This window comes from Corvus brachyrhynchos, unplaced genomic scaffold (genome assembly GCF_000691975.1).
Source record: "Corvus brachyrhynchos isolate BGI_N302 unplaced genomic scaffold, ASM69197v1 scaffold258, whole genome shotgun sequence".
In the NCBI taxonomy this organism is placed as follows: Eukaryota; Metazoa; Chordata; class Aves; order Passeriformes; family Corvidae; genus Corvus; species Corvus brachyrhynchos.
Genome location: NW_008240122.1, coordinates 1,218,330 through 1,237,694, shown reverse-complemented (window position 1 = coordinate 1,237,694; position 19,365 = coordinate 1,218,330). Strand labels below are relative to the sequence as shown.

The 19,365-nt window shown below is 41.3% G+C and overlaps 1 protein-coding gene across 6 annotated transcripts in view; it reads right to left on the bottom strand.

Annotated features, from left to right (window-relative positions):
• The window catches only part of PKDCC (protein kinase domain containing, cytoplasmic), a 119,358-nt gene that overhangs the window by 60,399 nt on the left and 39,594 nt on the right, over positions 1–19,365 (bottom strand). For 4 of the 6 annotated variants that reach the window (XM_017744889.1, XM_017744885.1, XM_017744884.1 and 1 more), the window contains 2 exons: positions 7,798–7,881; positions 2,027–2,128 (listed from right to left, as the gene is read on the bottom strand). The exons of 1 other annotated variant lie outside the window; for it this stretch is intronic. The gene's annotated coding sequence lies outside the window, so the exon portion shown is untranslated. The remainder of the gene's footprint in view (positions 1–2,026; positions 2,129–7,797; positions 7,882–19,365) is intronic. One more of the 6 variants, XM_017744886.1, reaches the window with a different exon arrangement.

Below are 19,365 nucleotides of genomic sequence, written 5' to 3'. Positions count from 1 at the left end.
GTTGGTGCTAATGCAAAACCAGTGGCGATGTGCTAAATGGTTTAACTGCTCATAAAATGGTGACTAGCCACCTGTCCAGCTTTTATTGGGCAGGGGAAGTTTAGCACTAGTAATAAAACCATACATATTAAGTTACCGTGGCTAGCTCTAAACAAGAGCAGAAAATAAAATTAAAAATTAATTTAAATAATTATGTTACAAATAAGGTGTCAGAGTGGCAAGCAGGCTGGTGCCTTCCCTTTACTGTCCTGACGGACACAGGTTCTCGTTTAGAAGGTTTCACAGCAAATATGACACCACACTACCTTAAAGCTACCTTGAGCTCTGTTTAACTATTCATGGGAATTAATTAAAGTGAACATTAAGAATCCACTTAACCTGAAGCCCATCAGAGTAGCTGCACCATTCCCCCTTGCTTGGTGTAGTAACTGTATTTTCATTACAATAATAAGATTTTGCCTCAAATTGCTGTGATGTGTGAAATAAATGCTCCATGTGGCTTTTGGGAATGGAAACCTATGTCCATCCTACTTTATTTACATTTTCACAAAACAAAACAAAAGAAGTACTCTAAAAATAAACTTACTTGAATATTAACAGGAAGGGAAAAAAATGCCTTTGCAAGTATCACGGGCAGAATGATTACTGCCCAAACGAGACTTAGAAATAGTAAACTAAATTGAAATCTTACACTAACTAACCAGGGCATAACCACTTTTCTTTAACCAGTAGTAAATCCCAGCTCCTTGAAGACTCTGCAGGAGGTGTATAAATTCATATCTGTTAATTACAGCTGCTTCCTATTTCCTCTATAGCAGTAAAAACAGCAAGCTACTGGCCAACAGTAATGATGAGGTTCACCTGAGCAGAGGTATGCTCCTAGGAGGTCACACTTGCAAAAAAATTTAGAAAGGCTCATCAAGGACATCACTCTGAGGAGAATCTGAGTATCTGCATGATTTGCCAACAATAATAGTATCTTGTGTGGGTGTGTGTGTGTATATATAAATATATATATATACATATATATACATATGCACACACTTACTTAGACTGTTCTTTGTCCTTACACATTTTTTTCACATTAACTAACATGGCATTTGACAAGGACTTTGCCAAAGACCTCCCAAACTTGGGAGGGGAGCAAGCAAGTGATGATATTTCACTATTTTCTTGTACAGGTCACTGTGGCCACCGTCTGTGGTTGTTCCCTGTCACAGGCAATATGCCACTCCCTGCAGCTTCTGTAGGGATGGGCAGTCCAGTGCCAGCCAGGCTGGCATCCTGGGCACTAACACCCCAAACTGGCACTGCAAAATGTTGCTTGCAAGCATGACAGAGCTGCTTAAAACTGATTTTATCATATTCTTCACTTCATGGCAAGGGATTTTTTTAACCCAGAATTCCCAAAGGGAGTTTTCAGCAGCATCTTGAATTTGAAATAAATGGATACAGAAGTGATACAGCTATTTTAAAAGAGGTTACTGGTGTTCTAATTATAATTTGTTTAAAGAATGAGGGTACCATTAAGGAACTTTTCTATTATAGGAGCACAGATTTCAGCCATGTGCAACAGTCTTCAAGGTTTTCTGCAGATGAATCAAGTCCTTCTGAATGTCTCAGATGAGCAGGGCGTCAGATAAACATATGTTGTATCAAGCTAAATTGTGCAACTGAAAAATTTTGAGTAATCAGCATGGAATTATCTACTTTTACTCCTCATGCATTATAGAAAGTCAGCATGACACTGTTTCCAAGTTTTAAACCAGGGGTAGCCTTTGGGGACTATTTCAACCTGTAGTGAAGCTTCCTAACACACAGATGTCTTCCCACAGAGCCTAGGAGCTCTGAGGTGCAGGGTCCCAGGATGCAGGAGCAAGAGTTTGACCCCAAACCTCTTTGCAGCACAGGTGTGGCCCCCACACAGGGCAACAAATTAACACACAAAAGAAATTACTGTGGATAAAGATAATCTTGCCACCAGCTTCTTGGGGTTGTACGTGGGTTACTGAATCTCAGTTCTCACCTCAGGAGGATCAGTATTTTGTCCTGACCAGAGACACGAAGGCCAGTCTGTCCAAGCTCACTGCAGGCTTGGGTGATGGTAGGTCTCAGGTGTCCTCAGGATCTGACAACACATACACCACCCTAGTCATACTCAAATCCAATAAATTTAAAAATTAAAAATATTGCAACGATTAAGGAGTGCATTCCACTATAAATGCAGGGGGATGAAGATTTTCATCTCCATCTTTTGCAATCAGCTTTGTGGTTTTTTGCGTTTGTCATTCCAACAGCTTTAGTGTGATGGATGTGCAGCAGAATGTAATGTAAAAGGAGAAGCTAAGTAATGGCAAATCAAGAATAACTGAAATTAAAGCTTGACTAGAAAAGCAAAACTTCCATAATTAAGCTCATTTCAGTATGATGGATGTTTTTGATTTGCACAGACATCTCTGTGAGCATACATCTGGGTAATACCAAACTACTGTCCAGGAAACATGTCAAATGCTTTAGATTAGGGATTATATTTTTAGTCTTCCCTTAGTTCCCTTGTTATACATATCATTTCAAGGCAATTGATTTGCCAGTTGCCATAAACCCTGTTTAAATATTCTCCATGTCTAACAATATTACCAAAGGGAAGCTGAGCACTGAAAACCACCCTGGCCCAGTGTGACCTTTTTTCCCTGGAGCGCCTGTAAAAAGCTGCTCTCACAGCAGCAGCACCTGGCTCTGTAGTGGACTTTGCCAGAACAGTTGGACTTTTAACAATCCAAACAGTTCAGATCTGGTCATGTACATATTGTTTCAGAGGTTTCAATGACAGATCCAAATCTTGAAACTCTATACTGAACATGATGCTTATCATATGGCAAAGGAGTAGAGACTTGTTTATTATTAATAGCAGCCCATATAAACACAAGCCAAGTCCAGTCAGAGATGTTGCTCCCCACCTAGCATTGCTGTAGATTACCTTTGCCTGCTGCTTTTTACATTATCATTATTCATAGTCCTTCATTTCTCTCAGTTGTGAATGACAGACAGCAACAGACAATGCACAAGGGTTTGGAGTGTGGACTTTAAAACATGTGGGAAGCATAGAAATGATATATCTGTGGATACTCCCTGAGAGATCTCAACTCTAACACCACCAGGAGACACTCCAGGCAGTGTGTCCTTTCTGGCAAGGAGGCTGAGGGAGGCAGAGATAGAGCAGCAGGCTTACACTCTTGGAGTCTCGGCAGGTTTTCGCTTGGCAGACACTCGGGGCGTCAGTACAAGTCTGGCCAATGTTACCTGCCTGGATGTGTCTTCTGCCTTCAGTGCATGGAAATAAAGATATATTTTGATCTAAAGATACACATGCATACGTGTTTATACATACATGTACATATGATAAATCCATGGGTTTCCTTCTGGATAAAATATTGGTTTTCAAGCCTAGGCTTGACCCTTTTAATAGGCCCTCTCCTTCATTCTCTGAGAGCCCAACAACTCCTCTGAAACATTTTTCTTCAAAGGACAGCATCTGAACATGTACATATTTATGTCTCCCAATATGTATATATATAAGTCTCTCTGTGTCTCTCTCCACATAAATATATTTAAATTGTCTGAAGTGCTTACTGTCAGCTCTTTACCTGATGTGCACCTCCAACAGAGATGGTGGAAATAAATTGATAATGTCTCATAAGGATCAGATAATTATATATGGAGCTACAAATTCATCCTACTGAATTTTATTTTATAGGCCACCTATCACCTAATGATGATATATCTGAATAGATATAAAGCTTTGAGATAGTAAGGTTAAGCTACCACGCTGAGGAATGCAGTATAAATCTAGATGGGTAGAAAAACAGTCAGATTAGTGATGTTTTACATCTTGTGGAAGACAGAAAAATACACAACAGTAACTTCTAAAAAAGCTGTATGAAGTTCCAGGTTCAAACACTGGCACTCTTGCTCAATTGCCTGTCTTCTTTGAGCCTTTCTACTTATAAATGTTATTGTTGTGTTTGTCTTCATACTTTTGAGAATATCCTTTAAGAGGTCAGTGTGTTCATAAGATATTAGCACAGTGTGTTTAAAAACGTTTTATATTCTGCTATCCATAGGAATAGGTTCTTCTGACAGGTAATCATTTCAACCAAAGCAGATAAACTAGAATTTGCAGAGCTGGCAAGATGCATCAAAAAACTGGATGTTTTAGGAGACAGGCTTGGCGAATATTTTGTACCTTAAATTTCCTTTTATTTATAGCCTGTGATTTGATTACACTGTTGGATACCAATTGTACCAAAAGTTAATGAGCTGTGTAATATCCCATAAAACAACAATCTCATGCAAAATATGTTAGTAAAGGAAACTACAATTGGTGGGAAAAGTTTTTTTTCGCCTTTTTTCCCTAAAATAAATGAAAGGAAATTATTTCAAAGCACTTTTTTGAAATAATGCATAGTTAATAATTGACTATGCAAAACTGCTCAGCATGAGGTAGATTCTCTAAGGAATGGTAGAGTAAGGAGGAAAAAATCCTCAAAGCTAAACAGTGAATTACATGCAGCAGAAGTGGCTGGGGCTCCAAGGACTCTCCCAGGAAGAGTGGGAAGCTGTGTAGAAATGCTTTCCCCTTTCTCCCATGGCTTTTCAGGCAGCAGGTCTCTAACAGCTGCAGCTCCTTCCTTCCTCTGAAAAGGAGCTACCATCTTCCCTCCATGAGAGATTCAGACTGGAGTCCATGTGGCTGCTGCAAGACATGCTTTTGTCATGCCCAAGGTGAAATGAAGTACATCTGGGATTTTGTTTCCCCGGACTTCCTCCTGCCGTGGGTGGCTCTGCACCTGCTGCCTGGCACGGGGGAGTACATGTCATGGGCAGCGCCTGCACCCTGGCCCAGCAGCACTGCAAACAGGCTGCTCAACATTTGTTCGGAACACCTTACTCTGTATCTGGACATTTCTAAGGTAGTAAATTCTACCCATCATTGCTGCAGGGAAAAATCACCAGCTTTCTTCTCCAGATGACTTATGGGAAGAAGCTTGAGCTGAGGATGCTCAGACGAACAGAATGCCTAGGCTAGAGAAAAGATAGTTTTTCCCATTCAAACAGCCCAGACCAAAATATTCTCTCAAACACCTAATTACTCTTATTAAGGTAACATTTTGATTTGAAACATCTGCAGGTTCTTGAGACCTGACTGAACCTGACATTCTCAACCTTTGGCAACTGTGTTACGCCTGGCATGCATTTGTGCATACATGTGCCTTGGGGGAGAGGCAAGGAAGGGCTGAGTGCATCCCGGTACAGTGGGATCCCTCTCCAAACTCCTGCTGGGTATAGAGTACCAGCAATATCCCAGTCCCTTTGTTTGTGACAGTCCTGATGGCCACACAGAGCAGGACTCGCTCCACAGGTTTGAAGAATCCATGTTATACTTCCAAAAGGATTTCCACAGAGATAATTTCTTCCCTTTTACCCAAAAGAGGCTACTGCCTCCCTTTACCTCTGCTGGATGACAAATCCAGGCTGAAACCCATCTGGCTGCTGCAAAACCAGATTCCTGCATTTCCTTCCAGAACAAATCAGGTATCTACCAGCATTCTCCTTTTCCAAGATCATGAAGGTTTTGATTACAACAAAAAAAAAAGAAACCAAAAAAATGCCCCCCCAAACCCCATCCTCAAAAAAACCGTACAAAAACAACAAAAACAATGGAACAACCCTACAAAAAAAAACCCTATAAATTAACAGCAAAAAGATATTCTAACACAATGATAATTAAAAGCCCTATGAAATAAAGGCATTTCTGAATAACTAGGTTCTTCTCTGGTTACCATAAAAGCATACCTATGGCTAAGTCTTTGTACAAAAATCCTTGAGGAGGAAAAGATATATTCTCAACAAAATAAAATGTTGTCAGCTCTTTAAGCTTTAGTGGGAACTGAAAACGTCAAGCTTATATCTGTTAGGCATTATTTAAATTGAAATATGGACCTTCCTCAGTCTTCAAAGTACTGCACTTCAGGTGATAATGATGGATTAATGTTGAGAGAAAACGACCTAGCAGGCTGTTAGTTACTTTTTTCAATTGAATGGGAGCGCACCAAATTCTTCATCCATCTGCCAATTGGAGACAGCTGAGAAATGCCGACTGTGCTCTGCTACAGGGTTTGTACATAAATATTCACTGATGAGCACATTAAAATATGGGAAAGCAGAGGAATAGTTTGTTTGAATTCTGCTGCATTTAGTCTTGTGTTCAACCAGCTATATATTTCTAAACAGTGAGGGTTTACAAGTTCAAAGAGCTGCCCCCTTCACAGTCAAGTTTCTTATAAGTTTCTTATAACATCACACAAATTCATTTTACAAGGCAACTCTGTTACTCCAAGATTAATTCAGTGCCCTTTAAACTGTGGGAGTTGTATTCAAATGTGGTTTAGATTAAAGTGATTTAGCATTATTCCAACATCCAGCAACATGAATGTATGTTTTCAATGGATGAATCTGAAATCAGCTGTTCTGCATTGTTAAGCCTCCTACAACAAGCTGTTTGGATTGCTGGCTGCTCAGCACCCCAAAGGGACAGATTAATCTCTGAACTCTGTGGCTGACTCATATTTAGAGTTCTCAAGCGTCTGCTGCTCATCTGGGCAGCCCTCAGACAAATAAGACAATTTACAGGAACCAATAACAAGCAATTCCAGACACTGGTGAATTGGAGGTAACTCTGGCCCTAGGCAGATGCAGAGACCATAGCTGCACCTTTTGCTTTCTAAAACCCACACCTGAGGCTGTGGGAGTCATCCTCCCTGAGCAGGAAATGGTCATCTGGAGTATGAAGGACACACACTCTCACCAAAGTAGTGAGGATTTTTCCTGAACCATGGCATGTGCCAGGCAGTCCAGCGTGATGCTGGGAAGAGCACATTCACTGGAAGTGTAGAAAAGAGCCAATGAATGCACGCTGTGAGACACCCCAGCAGCAGCAGCAAGAACAGAGGTACAACAGCAAACCCTTCATAACATCATTAGTCATAAGTAATAAAGTAGGAACAAAAGTCCCCTTTCATTCTGAAGGGAACAGTTAGCTTTTCCACTTCAGAGACCAGAGAGAGATGACTTTTGTTACCTGGAGCACTGAAATGTGCAGGAAATGGGGCTCTGTGGATCACTCAGGCATTAAGCCTGTGAACCTGAGATCTCTTCCAGAGAGACAAGTAAAAAGCATGAGAAAATAAATGTAATTCAATAATTCTCCAGAAGAGAAAAGCTTTGCCTCTGCTTGTCAGTGAAACCCAACAGTAATGGCAGGTGCATGAAAAGCTAATTCATGAATAAAGGAGAAGCAGGGACACCTTACTGACACATTTTGGTCAAAATGTGAGAGGGAGTCCTCTAGATAATTGGTAAACAAATTAACTAGCCTGTTGATAAAGAAGTAGTTTGAATTCAAGGAGGTTGTTGTTTCAAATCATATTACCTATTATCATTTTCTGCTTAAAAGAATTTGTATTTACTAGTGCAAATGTGCACCACACAGTTGCTTACTGCAGTCCCTGTGAGTAGGAATGCATCAGTTTGAGAACTCCAGGAAGAGCATCTTTCCTGGAGGTGAGAGTAAGGGGTTTCCCATGGGTAAGTCAGCAATTGCACTGCTTTTCTTCTGAACCTGATGCCTTACAAAGGTTTGCTCACTGCAGACATGGGACATGGGACAAGACTGATGCAGTCAGACCAAGGTGCTGGTGGCTCTGATGCAGCCTGCAATGGAATTCAGAGGCAAGATACCTGGTTGTCAAAGCAGGTGGAGATGTGCTCCAGTATTCAATGCAAGGATTCCTTCTGTAGTCCTTGTTCAGCCTTTTAATGATCCTGTTAATAATTAATGGCAAACAAGTTTCTAGTGAATAATATAGAATCAGTAGAAAAAAAACGGAGCAATAAACATGAATTATCACACAGAGGGGGAAGTTTGGTACCCTGTCCTTTACTGTGATTTTTCCGAAATGATTTTTTTTCATGCACAATGAGTGATTGCAAATCAAGCTAAGGGGAAAATACCCAAGCCATAGACAAGACTCCCAGAATCTCTTTTTGATTTCTCACAAGTGTTTCTTGAAAGAGACTTTCAAATTCTAATAACCAACTGTTAGTAGGAAAGACAGGATAAGGAGTAGACAGGAATATTTGCAGATTATGGAATTTCTTTGGGGTGGTGAAAATCATATCTCACATCCCTGAATATATGCATAGGATATGCTAATCATATAGTCCTTTAAGCTGACTTGTACCCATGCTGAGACTCCTGCTACATCCAGTTACAGCAAAGAGATCCTAGGGTTCATGTCCTCCATGCTCCAGGACACCACAGCCTCATATTTCATGGTTTTAGAGAAGAGGTGGAGATGGGAAAGGTAAGAGTAGAAGGCCACCAAGCTGAATATGGGCTTTTACTAGGCAGAGGGGAGGTCACTGTATCCCTTAGGGGATCACTCAGCCACAGGGTAGATGAGACCAGAGGCTCAGTTTCAGTTTTCCCTTTGGCAGGATATGCTTGGAGGAAACACGTGTGACCCCATCTGTGACACAGTCCACACACCGCACTCTTTCAGGAGTAGTGGCAACACCTTAATCTCTCCTAGGATCAGAAAGGAGACCACAGTACTAAGTTAGTCCACTTAAAGGGTGGCAGAAGGACGGGGAGAGGCAGAAGAAGCACCCCCAAGGCTACACTAGAAACTGTGGGCAGGAATGAAAGGCACCAGCCTTGCTCAGTGCTAAAGACAGCACAGATAACACAGGGCAGGGCTAGGAGTCTGGCTGAGCTCCTCAGAGGAGAGCAAGAAACACAGGCCATCATTCTGCCATGTCTATCCCCGCAGTTTGTTAGGCTAAAGTGCCCCATGGATGTCAGCACACTGCCTCAGGACCTATCTGTGACCTCCCAAGGGTCAAGCAAAGAAAGAAGTCAAGCCCCAGCTGTGACCAGAACACTAGTTTCTCTAAGAATAGCAATGGGAATCAAGAACAGAGTTCTTTTCTCCTATCAACAACTTTTCTCAGATTTGATACAGTAACCTAACTGCTCTCATACTTCCACACCCACCACAGTCACCAGGGGAGACCTTCTGGGGCTGTTAAAATGTTGAACTTTCAGAGTAGATCTCACCAGAACAGTGTAGGATGGTCATTTCTATGTGCTGGAGAAAGATCACAGTCTCAGTCAGGGATAAACTTGCCTCTGTGGCTGGGCCTGTGTTTGCATTTTTGTTCTGATTTCTTACCAGGACTCCCTCACCCCTCCTGCCCCCAGGTCACTCCTCCAGCAGTTGCAACAGTAGGAGCATTTTCGCAGACCACCAAACTGTTCACAGCTGGTGCCTTATCACATGGATGCTTTCCCCACTTTTCCCATTGCTATATTTAATGCAGCTTAAGTATAGAATTGGATATCTGCAATATACTCGGCTCTGACAAGTTTTGTAGCTCCCATGTTTTTAACTGTCTGAGTTCTTTATGACATTACCACTTTTAAAAACCTTTGATTTCAAAATAAATGTGAAATATAGCTGGCATAAATACTACCCTGGAACAATAAATAAAATCTGTGCAGCAATGACAATTTTGTTCCTCCCAGCTGTGTGGATATTCCTGTGGGAGTTGAGCAGGCATAAGTTAGAATAGCCTTAAGGCAGCTCTAATATGCACCTAGGATGTTGATGGGTTGCATGGCTGGCACAGGAATAGAAGAATTTCAGGATTACCATAGTTACAGTTTACTCACCATCCCTGGCCCTACACAAAGCACAAATCATGAGTAACTACGGGTGAAAGCCAGAAACTTTAATATAGAATTAAATTATGGCTAGCAAGAAACAAGAATCAGAAGTTTGGCAATTAGATCAGCTTACATAATCTCCTGAAAGCCCAGCTGCTTAGCAGAATTATCCAAAGTAAACTACAGTCGGTATTCCTTCTTTTTCTTAAAGAAAAGAATTCTTTTTAAAAATAACCAAAAATAATCCCTGTGTACAGACTTTGTTCCTAATTGCACTTGCCCGTTTATTTTCACCCAAACAAAACTCTGTTCAGTGAGAGGTCTTGGACACAGTCGTGAATTATGTACTTTTCTGTCATACATTTTAACTTATAACACTATGTCACTCATTAAAAAATAAGCATTTGTCCTGTGCCTAAGACATAAGCCCTTGATGTAATGACAAAATCAATACATTCTATTCCATAGAGGACATGCAAATAGGAAGGAAAAAGATTCTGAGTAAATGATTTTTTTTAAAGGCAAGTGTGGACAAAAGCAATGAGAAATGTCTCAGCCATATTATTTCCACTGCCCTAAATTGGCTTAGACTGTATGACTCTGAGTGTTAGGCTGACAAGAGGCTGGTGAACCTTGGAAGACCCAGGGCTTATTTTAGCTTTGAATTTCAATTTGGAAGTGAAACCTGATACTGAGCAAGTTTCACCTGGTTTAAGGTTTCACTGGAAAAGGGGCTGAGGAAGTGCAGGTAGCTGTCAGGAGGCAATTACAGAGAGAGAGGTGAGGTTGTGAGCAGCTTGCCACTGCAAACAGCACAGCACTGACAGGTGAGGAGCATCCCTAGCACTGAGCACACAGTGCTGCTCTGTCTAACAGGGACATGCAGCAACCAGGCTCAGCACAGGGGGCTTGGTGCTCTTTAGCCAAATCTGTCTGTCTGGGACCTTTCTAAATGGCAGGGAGGCAAAACACTGCATCCTGTGTCAGAAGGCACAGCAAGACTCTGCAGATTTTCCCACAAATATTGTCTGCCCTGAAGCCCCATTCCAAAAAAAAGTTACGGGATGATAAAGTGTTTGTCCGCTAGTAAGATAAATGCACAACAGCTGGAATGTGAGACCTGGCACCAGAGGGCTTTTGCCAGCAGGCCAAGGAAAAGTGTGCAAAGCAAGTAGGAATGAAATTACATGCCTTGTCTGTCCACACTGTGTAAGAGTGTAGGGTCAACTAACTGGAGTGACAGATCAGCAATTTGTCATTGTAAGGGAAGCAGTTTACAAAGAGCATCAAAATCCTTGAAAGATGTGTAACACATTGATTGAATTCCCTGAATAATATTTTACCAGTAAAAAAAAAACCAAAACAAAGACAAGTGAGATTAATTATTTACCCACTTCCCCCAAAAAATCATGAAGTATTACAGCTGCTTCATTCCACCCTTCCCAATTACTGATTGTTATCAGCAGATTAAAGTGCTTCCAGCTGAAAGGCTAATTAAATGATTTCATGTTTTCTGCCTGTCCCTGATGACAGGGAAAGTCTAGAGCCAAGGGAAGCACAGCTATAAGTGATGGGAAGGATTACTGGCAATGCTGTATGATTCCCAATGAAAGAAAATGCACTGGCCTTCAGCTCTCTGTTCCACTCTCTTACATCCATGTACTCAAAAGCTGCAGTGTCTGTCCTCCAGATGCTAGTGCTCCTTTGTCACAAGCTCTCCCTCCTCCCTGTTAAATATTTCCTCTTCTCTCCATGCACAGATCTTATTCTTAAAAGAATTCAATTGTAAAATGGAAAAGGTTGGGAACAAGACCTGCTTTTGCAGGTACAAACACAAGGCAGTTTATGCTGCAGCTTTTCAGGGAGCACACTTTTATTTAGTACTGTAGCACTAAAGCACTGCAGGCAGAGAATCGCATCCCAGGGGCTCTGTACAACCAGCTACTATTAGTTTTATTTTACATTTTCCAACCATTTTCCATATTTGACCATGTGAAACTCTTAATCACTGGATCAGAATAAATGCAGAGATGATACAGGTAAATTTTTCCTACGCTCTTCACTACCCACTGTAAACTACCTACATATTTATAAAAATTATCTAAAACTGTCTAATCGGATAAGAGTTCACAAATTCACAAATGAACAAAACTCCTTTCTGGCAGACATAGCACTGTGTATGTTTTGGACTAACATCTAGTTGTCTGCATGTTTTATATGTGTGTATATATATACACACTCATGTATCAGTCCAAAACATTCTCAGCCTGCATACGAATATCATCCTGGTTTTAATTTTGAGGAATATGTTGTTTTATTTTTACTCTGGTTTCCTTCTCCCTTTTTTTTCATCTTTTTTTTTTTCCCTTTGTTTTTGAAACTGCTGCATTTATAACAGAACATCATCTTTTATGAAAAATGGGAAAGGTCCACAAAGGAACACTCTGGACTAAGTAAAATAAGCTTTTGATTTGAATGAAGGTCTGGTGCTGTATGTACTTTATTTCATGTAGCAGAAGGTCTGGTGAATGTGTGAAGCCAAGCATATATTTCGGTAGTTTAATATTGAAAAAGCCAGATTCTTCATATAAATTGCATAGCTTTCATTGAAACAAGACCAATATTGCACCAATTCAGAACCTGCTCCAGATCAATTATATATAACCTGTCCAAATATATATATATGTTTATATATATATACATATACATACGTACATGCATTCTTATGCATGAATAAAATAGATGCTGGAATAATATTGATATGATTATTTGATACATCTGTGGTTTCTGAGTTTTTCAAACTATACGGTTCAAAGCAGAGCCCAAATTCAACATTCAAACAAAAAACACGCCCTCTTACATAAAATATTTGTGACACATGTTCAGTACAAGTACACATCCCTCCCAAAAATCCCCTGTTGTGCTTCAGTGCTTATCATGGGGCAGCAAGCATCCCATAGGGCTGCCCTGCTGGGGGATCAGACCATGGCTTACTTTCACCAGCGTAGAAGTAGCCAGATCCCAGGCTCCCAAGAGCCCCAGCCCAGACATGAGCAGCGTGAGGACTGGGAGGGATGCAAGGGTCTCCACAAAAAGCCCTCACATACTCTGAGCGCAGCTGAGGCACAGCAGCCTCACTGCCCTGCCGCCAGTATCGTATAAACCAGGCAAATATTACTCCTGACATAGGTTCAATATAATCTAAAAAAATCCTTAAAAAAAGAAACAGCACAAAAAAATAAACATTTAAAAACCACTAGGTCTATATTTTGCCTGAAAAATAAATGTTATTTGCACTCCGCTACAAGATGTCATCATGACTGTGGCACGGTGCATAATGACAGAGTAACTCCGAGCTGTCATCAGAGATGATCCAAAATAAGCAGCACACTGCAAATCCACAAATAGAAAAATTAGGGCTTTCACTTTTTTTTTTCCCCCGGGACCTAGCCTTAAAATTGGGCTGAAATTACCTTTATCAGCATGGCTTTGAACCCCTGACTTAAACAGGTCAATGGGAGTGAGGGGAAAGAGCAAGCATCTCTTACCATCCTTCACTGCCATCACTCTGGGATGCCAGCTATTTTCAGCATGTGAGGTGAGAACCAGGGAGAAGTTAAAGACCTTGAAACACCACATCTAGATCCTAATATTCCACAACAGAGAGGCCACACAAGAGTTTCAGAGTCAGATTACAAGGCAGGTGCTTGCTCATTGTCAGCCTTGGACCCATCAGACCGACCAGGGTTTCATGGCCACACCGACCTTCACACCCCTCCTCCGCTGCCAGTAGTCCTTGATGCCTCACAGGCACCAGCTGCATCCAAGCAGCTTCTGGAAGCGGGATGAGAGAATTTTTGAATGCAAAATATCTCTTTACTTTTAGATCTATCTATGCTAAATGTTTTAGGTAGAAATTTTTTGTTGAAATGAGCATTTGCAAGGACCTGAGGCCAAAATGTCAGGGGGCAATTTTTACAGTTTGGTATGAGGTTGAATCCTGCTCATGGTACAATATGGTCCCTACCCTTAACTCCCACAAACTTCATGAGGAATTGAGTAACGTATGCTAGAAAAAGCGGCAGTGTCTTCTAATTAGATCCTAATGGGAGCTATTTTCTGGAAACTGCATTTAAATTCACCATAAATTAAGTTGTTGATAATACAAGGTATTTTCTTTTGCTTGTAGTAAAAGAGTGAAAGGTTACAAATTTGATGGTTTCCAGCCAAGCAGCTCTTTTATACCTTTACAGCTTTAAGGCTTCAGCTCTGCAGAGGCAAAGCATATGTTTAGCTTTATTGCCTTGACTCCAATGTGGTTACTTACCGTATCTAAAACTTAATCAATTAAATAAGGCTTTGCCTGGTTGAGATTAATTCCCACATATGTATTGTCTGGGACACGCAGTATATTTTATTTTATGAGAAACAATTGCTATTTTAATTTGATGATTTGATTTTTAAAAATATTGACAGATGTGCTTTTCAGTAAATGCAGAAACGCATCACAAGAATTTATTCTTCAGTTTTGGATTTTAGCCCTGTTAACATCAGCCATGCTACTTACATTAAGTAAGGTATAAGGCAGGGAAGAATCAGATATAGGGTCATTGAGTTCTTTCTGGAAGCTTAATTTCGTTTTAGGGACACCATGTAACTACCTGCAGTCACGGAGAAGTAAAGCACTAAAGATAAAACTTCAGTGTCGAGATCTTCTCAGCTGGATGCACTGTGCTTTCTTTACTTTATCGTTGCTTGTGTTAAAAAAAAGAAAAAGTATTCTTTTGCTTCCTGTGAATTTTTTCTTAAACTTTTAGTGACGAAGCTATGCCTAGGTATTCACGTTTCATTTTGATGTCATTTATCTGTTTATTTTCAACATCCACTTCAGTCGACTATTTTATTCTCCGAAAAAACGATGGTACATCAGTCATTTTTCCCCACTCAAAAAGCAATTGGAAGCCTGACAAAGGCAAAAAAGATGCAAAGTACATCCAACTGATATCCTCGTCTGTCTGTCAGGCATCAGTCCTGGCACTGGTGTAGCTGGGCCACCAACCCCCCAGAGGAAAGTCGTGTTACACAGCGACACCTCTGACAGGGACACTGTCACTGCCCCAGGGTGCTGTCGACCTGCAATAACAGCGGGAGGAGGAAAAGCAGTAAATCGGGTGTCAGAGGAAAGGGGATGTCTGCGAAGCTCTTGGAGGGTGCCACAAGTTAAGAAAGGGCTTGCAATAACCCTTAGAGCTTTTTGGGCTCTAGTGCCTGCATGAGGAGAATCACTTTCAAAGGCGAGTTTCAAAGGCAAGAATCATAGAAACATAGAATCATAGAATGTTAAGGGGTTGGAATGGACCTTAAAGATCATCCAGTCCCAACCCCCTCTTTCCATGGGCAGGGACACCTCGTACCAGACCAAGTTGCTCAAGACCATGTCCAACCTGGCCTTGCACACTGCCAGGGTTGGGGCATCAACATCGCTGGGCAACCTATAAAGCAAAGCAGGTTACAGCTCTCCTTGGGAATAGCAAGAAGCAGTATTTAATGGCCTGTGCCTACTGGAGACTGGATTAGAGGAGCCTCCTCAAGCTTCAGGCAGCATCTGAAAGCTAAAAAAAGGTTCCCAGAAGGGCACATAACAGGGTTATTGTGTCCTGTGTCATCTCCTGCTGGCCCAGAGTGGGATGAAATCCCCCTCCAGGGCATGGCCTTTCCCCAGAGTCCACCACCAAACCATCTTCTCTTAGGGAATCAAAACCCCAAGGAATTCTAGGCCAACAGCAACTGGGCTTGGTCCCTGTATCTTAACATCTGGCATTCACAGGGAAGCTGTTTCCGTGTCCAAAACTGCAGATTCAAACTCTTAACAGCCACAGTGCCTAAGTTTATAAACCTGGACTTTCAAAACACAATACAGGCAGCAACTCCTAGAAACTGTAGATTCCCACTGAGCATTTTAATATTTGTAAACAATAACAAAAGCTTATGGAGTGGTCCTGGCAAAAAAAAATATGCTTCCAGGAGAAGGGAGGAGGTTAGGAGAGTTGACAAGCAGAGAGAAAACAGCTCCCAAAATCTTTCAGCAGAAATTAAATAAATAAACAATAGTCTTTGATTTTTTTCTGGGATTTTGTCAAAAAATTATTTATTTGGGTTTTTGTTTAGGCATGACCAAAAATCCCCAACAACTTCTCAACATTTCCAGCTTTCACTTTTTTATTTCATGGAAACCTTTTAAAAAATTATGAGCATACACTTCTTGTAAGAAAGAATTCAAGGGAGAACTTTGTCCATCTCTAGGGAGCATCCAGTAGATGTTTCATGTCCTTATTGCATAATGAAAAAGAATAAGTGCCAAATGTAATAAGTAAGCCTTGATTTTTGCAGGCAAAAAGTTTTCTTGCCAAGTTTCACACTGGAACCAACTGCAGCTCTCTCATATATTTTCTTCTTGGGAATTTTTGCAAATTAGAAGAATAGAGTTTTCATGCAAGTACCACCTGCTGATTTTGTAGAAAAAAGGAAAAACTCAAGTTTGACATATGACCTCCAAAAATTTTTCTTTTTATGAATAAAACAGAAAGCACTTCTCTATCACCATCACATCCCAAGCCAATATAATTCTCAAAAAATTAGAGCATTTTTTCTTGTAACTGAAAACACTCTTGGGCTGATCCCACAGAAGCCACATGCAACTGTTAGACAACTTTTGTCTCATACTTTCAAACAGAAGTCAAGAAAGAAGTAGTACTTTTTCTTAATTATTTTAATGTGATACAGGAATTAACATTTTAAAAATCCAGTGTAATTACTTTTTTTAAATGCTTGTGCAACTAACCAATTGTAAAAATTATGGTTTTTTAAAAAAGATTAGCAGACTGCTCAGGGTCTTTCTTGATTAAAATGTATTATGTTGAAGTTTGGTTTAAATCTATTAAGTGCCTTCATTTCTGGCACTCTAAAGTGGCTGCCAGAGCTCACAGCTCCCTGTAAATTTTCCTATGTATGGACACTGGCATCTGAAAGAAGAGCTACAGTGTTTCTGCCTAACATATTAATCACCTCTGTTACTAGTAATCTATCTTTTCCAATGTCTACATAAAACAAATTAGTTGTAATGGCAACAAAAATAGCTATCAAGTACACGGCACTGTCCCACCCTGTGTTATTAAAGACTCATTTTAACAACAGGAGTGCAGATCCTGTTGGTCTCACCTGCTCAGCTATTAGTTTCAATTTGTCTCCCAACGCTTGCCAACACGCTGGGGTGTGTGAGCAGTCCCAGAAGACCTCTTTGGAAAATCTCACTCCATTCCCACACCTGACAATATTTCACTATACCTCAGGGTAATGTTAAACAATCTTTGCATTGTCCTATGCCATCTGTTCAGCATTTTTAAGCATAACTGCTCTGCACTGGCGTCTCACGCATTGTAACCAGTTTCTGTTATACCATACCATTCGTTTTTGTCATACTCTTTCCTTCCAATTCATTTCTTTTTCATCACTAGCCAGCACTGAGTATCACCAAATGCGCTGCATGATGCAGCCAGGAAGCTGAAGCAGTGGAGGGAGCATTGCCTTGCTCTTTATTATTGCCAGAAGCAGAATATTCCCAGCTCCCTACGTCGGACAGCCAGCCGACATCCCTTCCAGAAGAGCCAGTGGGTGACAAATCCCACAACTGACTCAAATGGAGGCACTGCTGCTGCCAGCTCAGCACGGACAGTCCCAGCCCGGTGGTGCCTTGTACCACAGGGAGGGAGCACATCCAGCCGGGCGGCACTTCCATCCAGCAGTCACAAGGCTAAGCCATGTTGGGCTTAAAAGCTGTGGGAGTCCCGGGGGCTTTGAGCCAGCCACAGGCACCCCAGTACTGCCTGGGCTTGGCACTGGCTGGGGAGCACAGAGACCCACGCTCCCTCTTGGCCCTGCTAACAGCTGGCTCGGGGTCTTTAGCCCTGCACTTAAGCACCAATAAATTACATCAGCCTTCCTTGTTTGTAAAATGAGGATGCATGTCCTTATTTGGGAAATAGTTTGGAGCTGGCAGTGAGGCTTTTATGTAAGTGCGAAAACCATTACTATTGCACTTTCTCTGCTTGAATTAGTCTCACAATTAAATTCAAAATGTGTTTTACTTAAAACCTCCAAGCATTTAGACTTCCATAAACAATAGCAGCGATACTTTCCTTAATAATTCATATCTTCAAGTGCTCAATTGGTATCCTGAGTGCAATTTCCAGTATCTGATGAATAATAAGAAGTTTTCATGCTAAGTTGAGATCAAAAGGCTTCTGGAAGAGATAGAAGTTCATCTGTAGTCATACTCGAATTCAAGAAAGCCTTAATGTTAATTTTAAAAGCCTAGAGTAACTCTGGATATTTATGAATTGTTTATTCAGATCTAGAACAAATCATAGCTTAACTGAAAGGCCTGTGGAATTTGCCTAATCAACATCTCGAATTGAGATTTTTGAAATCCTGACCATGTCCCAAACAGATAAATTACTTTTTGGGGGGATTTGTTTTGTTTTGTTTTAATTTCTTTGCCTTCCCATACTGCTGTTCACTAACCTAAAGCCTGACCATCGCTGTTTTTCCAAATGAGCACATGTGGTGACATCCATCTCCCGTAACCATTGACCTCGGGAAGTTAAGAAAACAAATGGTTTCAAAACTACACTGTGAAATATAGCTGCTAAGATGGCCAGCACATTCTTCTCATTTTTCATTAGCCTCTCTTGTAGCTGTCACAGGACAAATCATCTGGCAGGAAATGGCACCCGGCTCTCCATACAGCAAAGTCTGGTTAAGCTTAAACCAATGGATAGACTTTTTCCATAAAACCTCGTGGTAGGATTGTAAAATAGCATATTTGTCTTGGGCACACCCAATCCTGGCATTCAGAGGAATGTGAGTAGATTTGGAGCAAAGGCTTCTGAAGGGTGTATCACCATCATCCCCCTGGGGTCCCAGAGCTACCCCTAGCATGAGGCTGGCACCCTGCAATGTTCATGCCCACCCAGGAGCCCGGGAACCACCTGGCCAGTATCACCTTGAGCTCCTTGCTCTTGTGTTGCATCCCTTAACCACTTCTAAATGAAGTTTGATATGACTTTTTTTTGCTGTCTCCTAGTCCCTAGCTCTGCACATGGATGTGCATTACCATAGCATCAGATGCCACATCTATCACCCTTTCTTCCTCTCCAGCTTGGTACTGGGCTCTAAAGCGTACAAATTCTTCCACTTGCTGTGATGCTCTCAAACTCCCACCATCTGAGCAGGCCAGTAAAGGCTGAAGCAATGGCAGCCCTCAGCTTGCAGAGGGAGAAGTGAGATGCATCACCATCCCCAGAGTTATTTAAAAAACATGTCAATGTGGTTCTTAGAGACGTGGATTAGTGATGGAATTGGCATTGGCTGGATCTCAAGGGTCTTTTCCAACCTAAATTATTCTATAATGCAGTGAGAGGGAAGGAGACACTTACTGGCATTTCCCCAGGAACTTGTGCTGCAGCCAGCAAGGTGCACCAGCAGCTCATGCCCTGCCCAGGAGCCCATGCAGGCAGCCA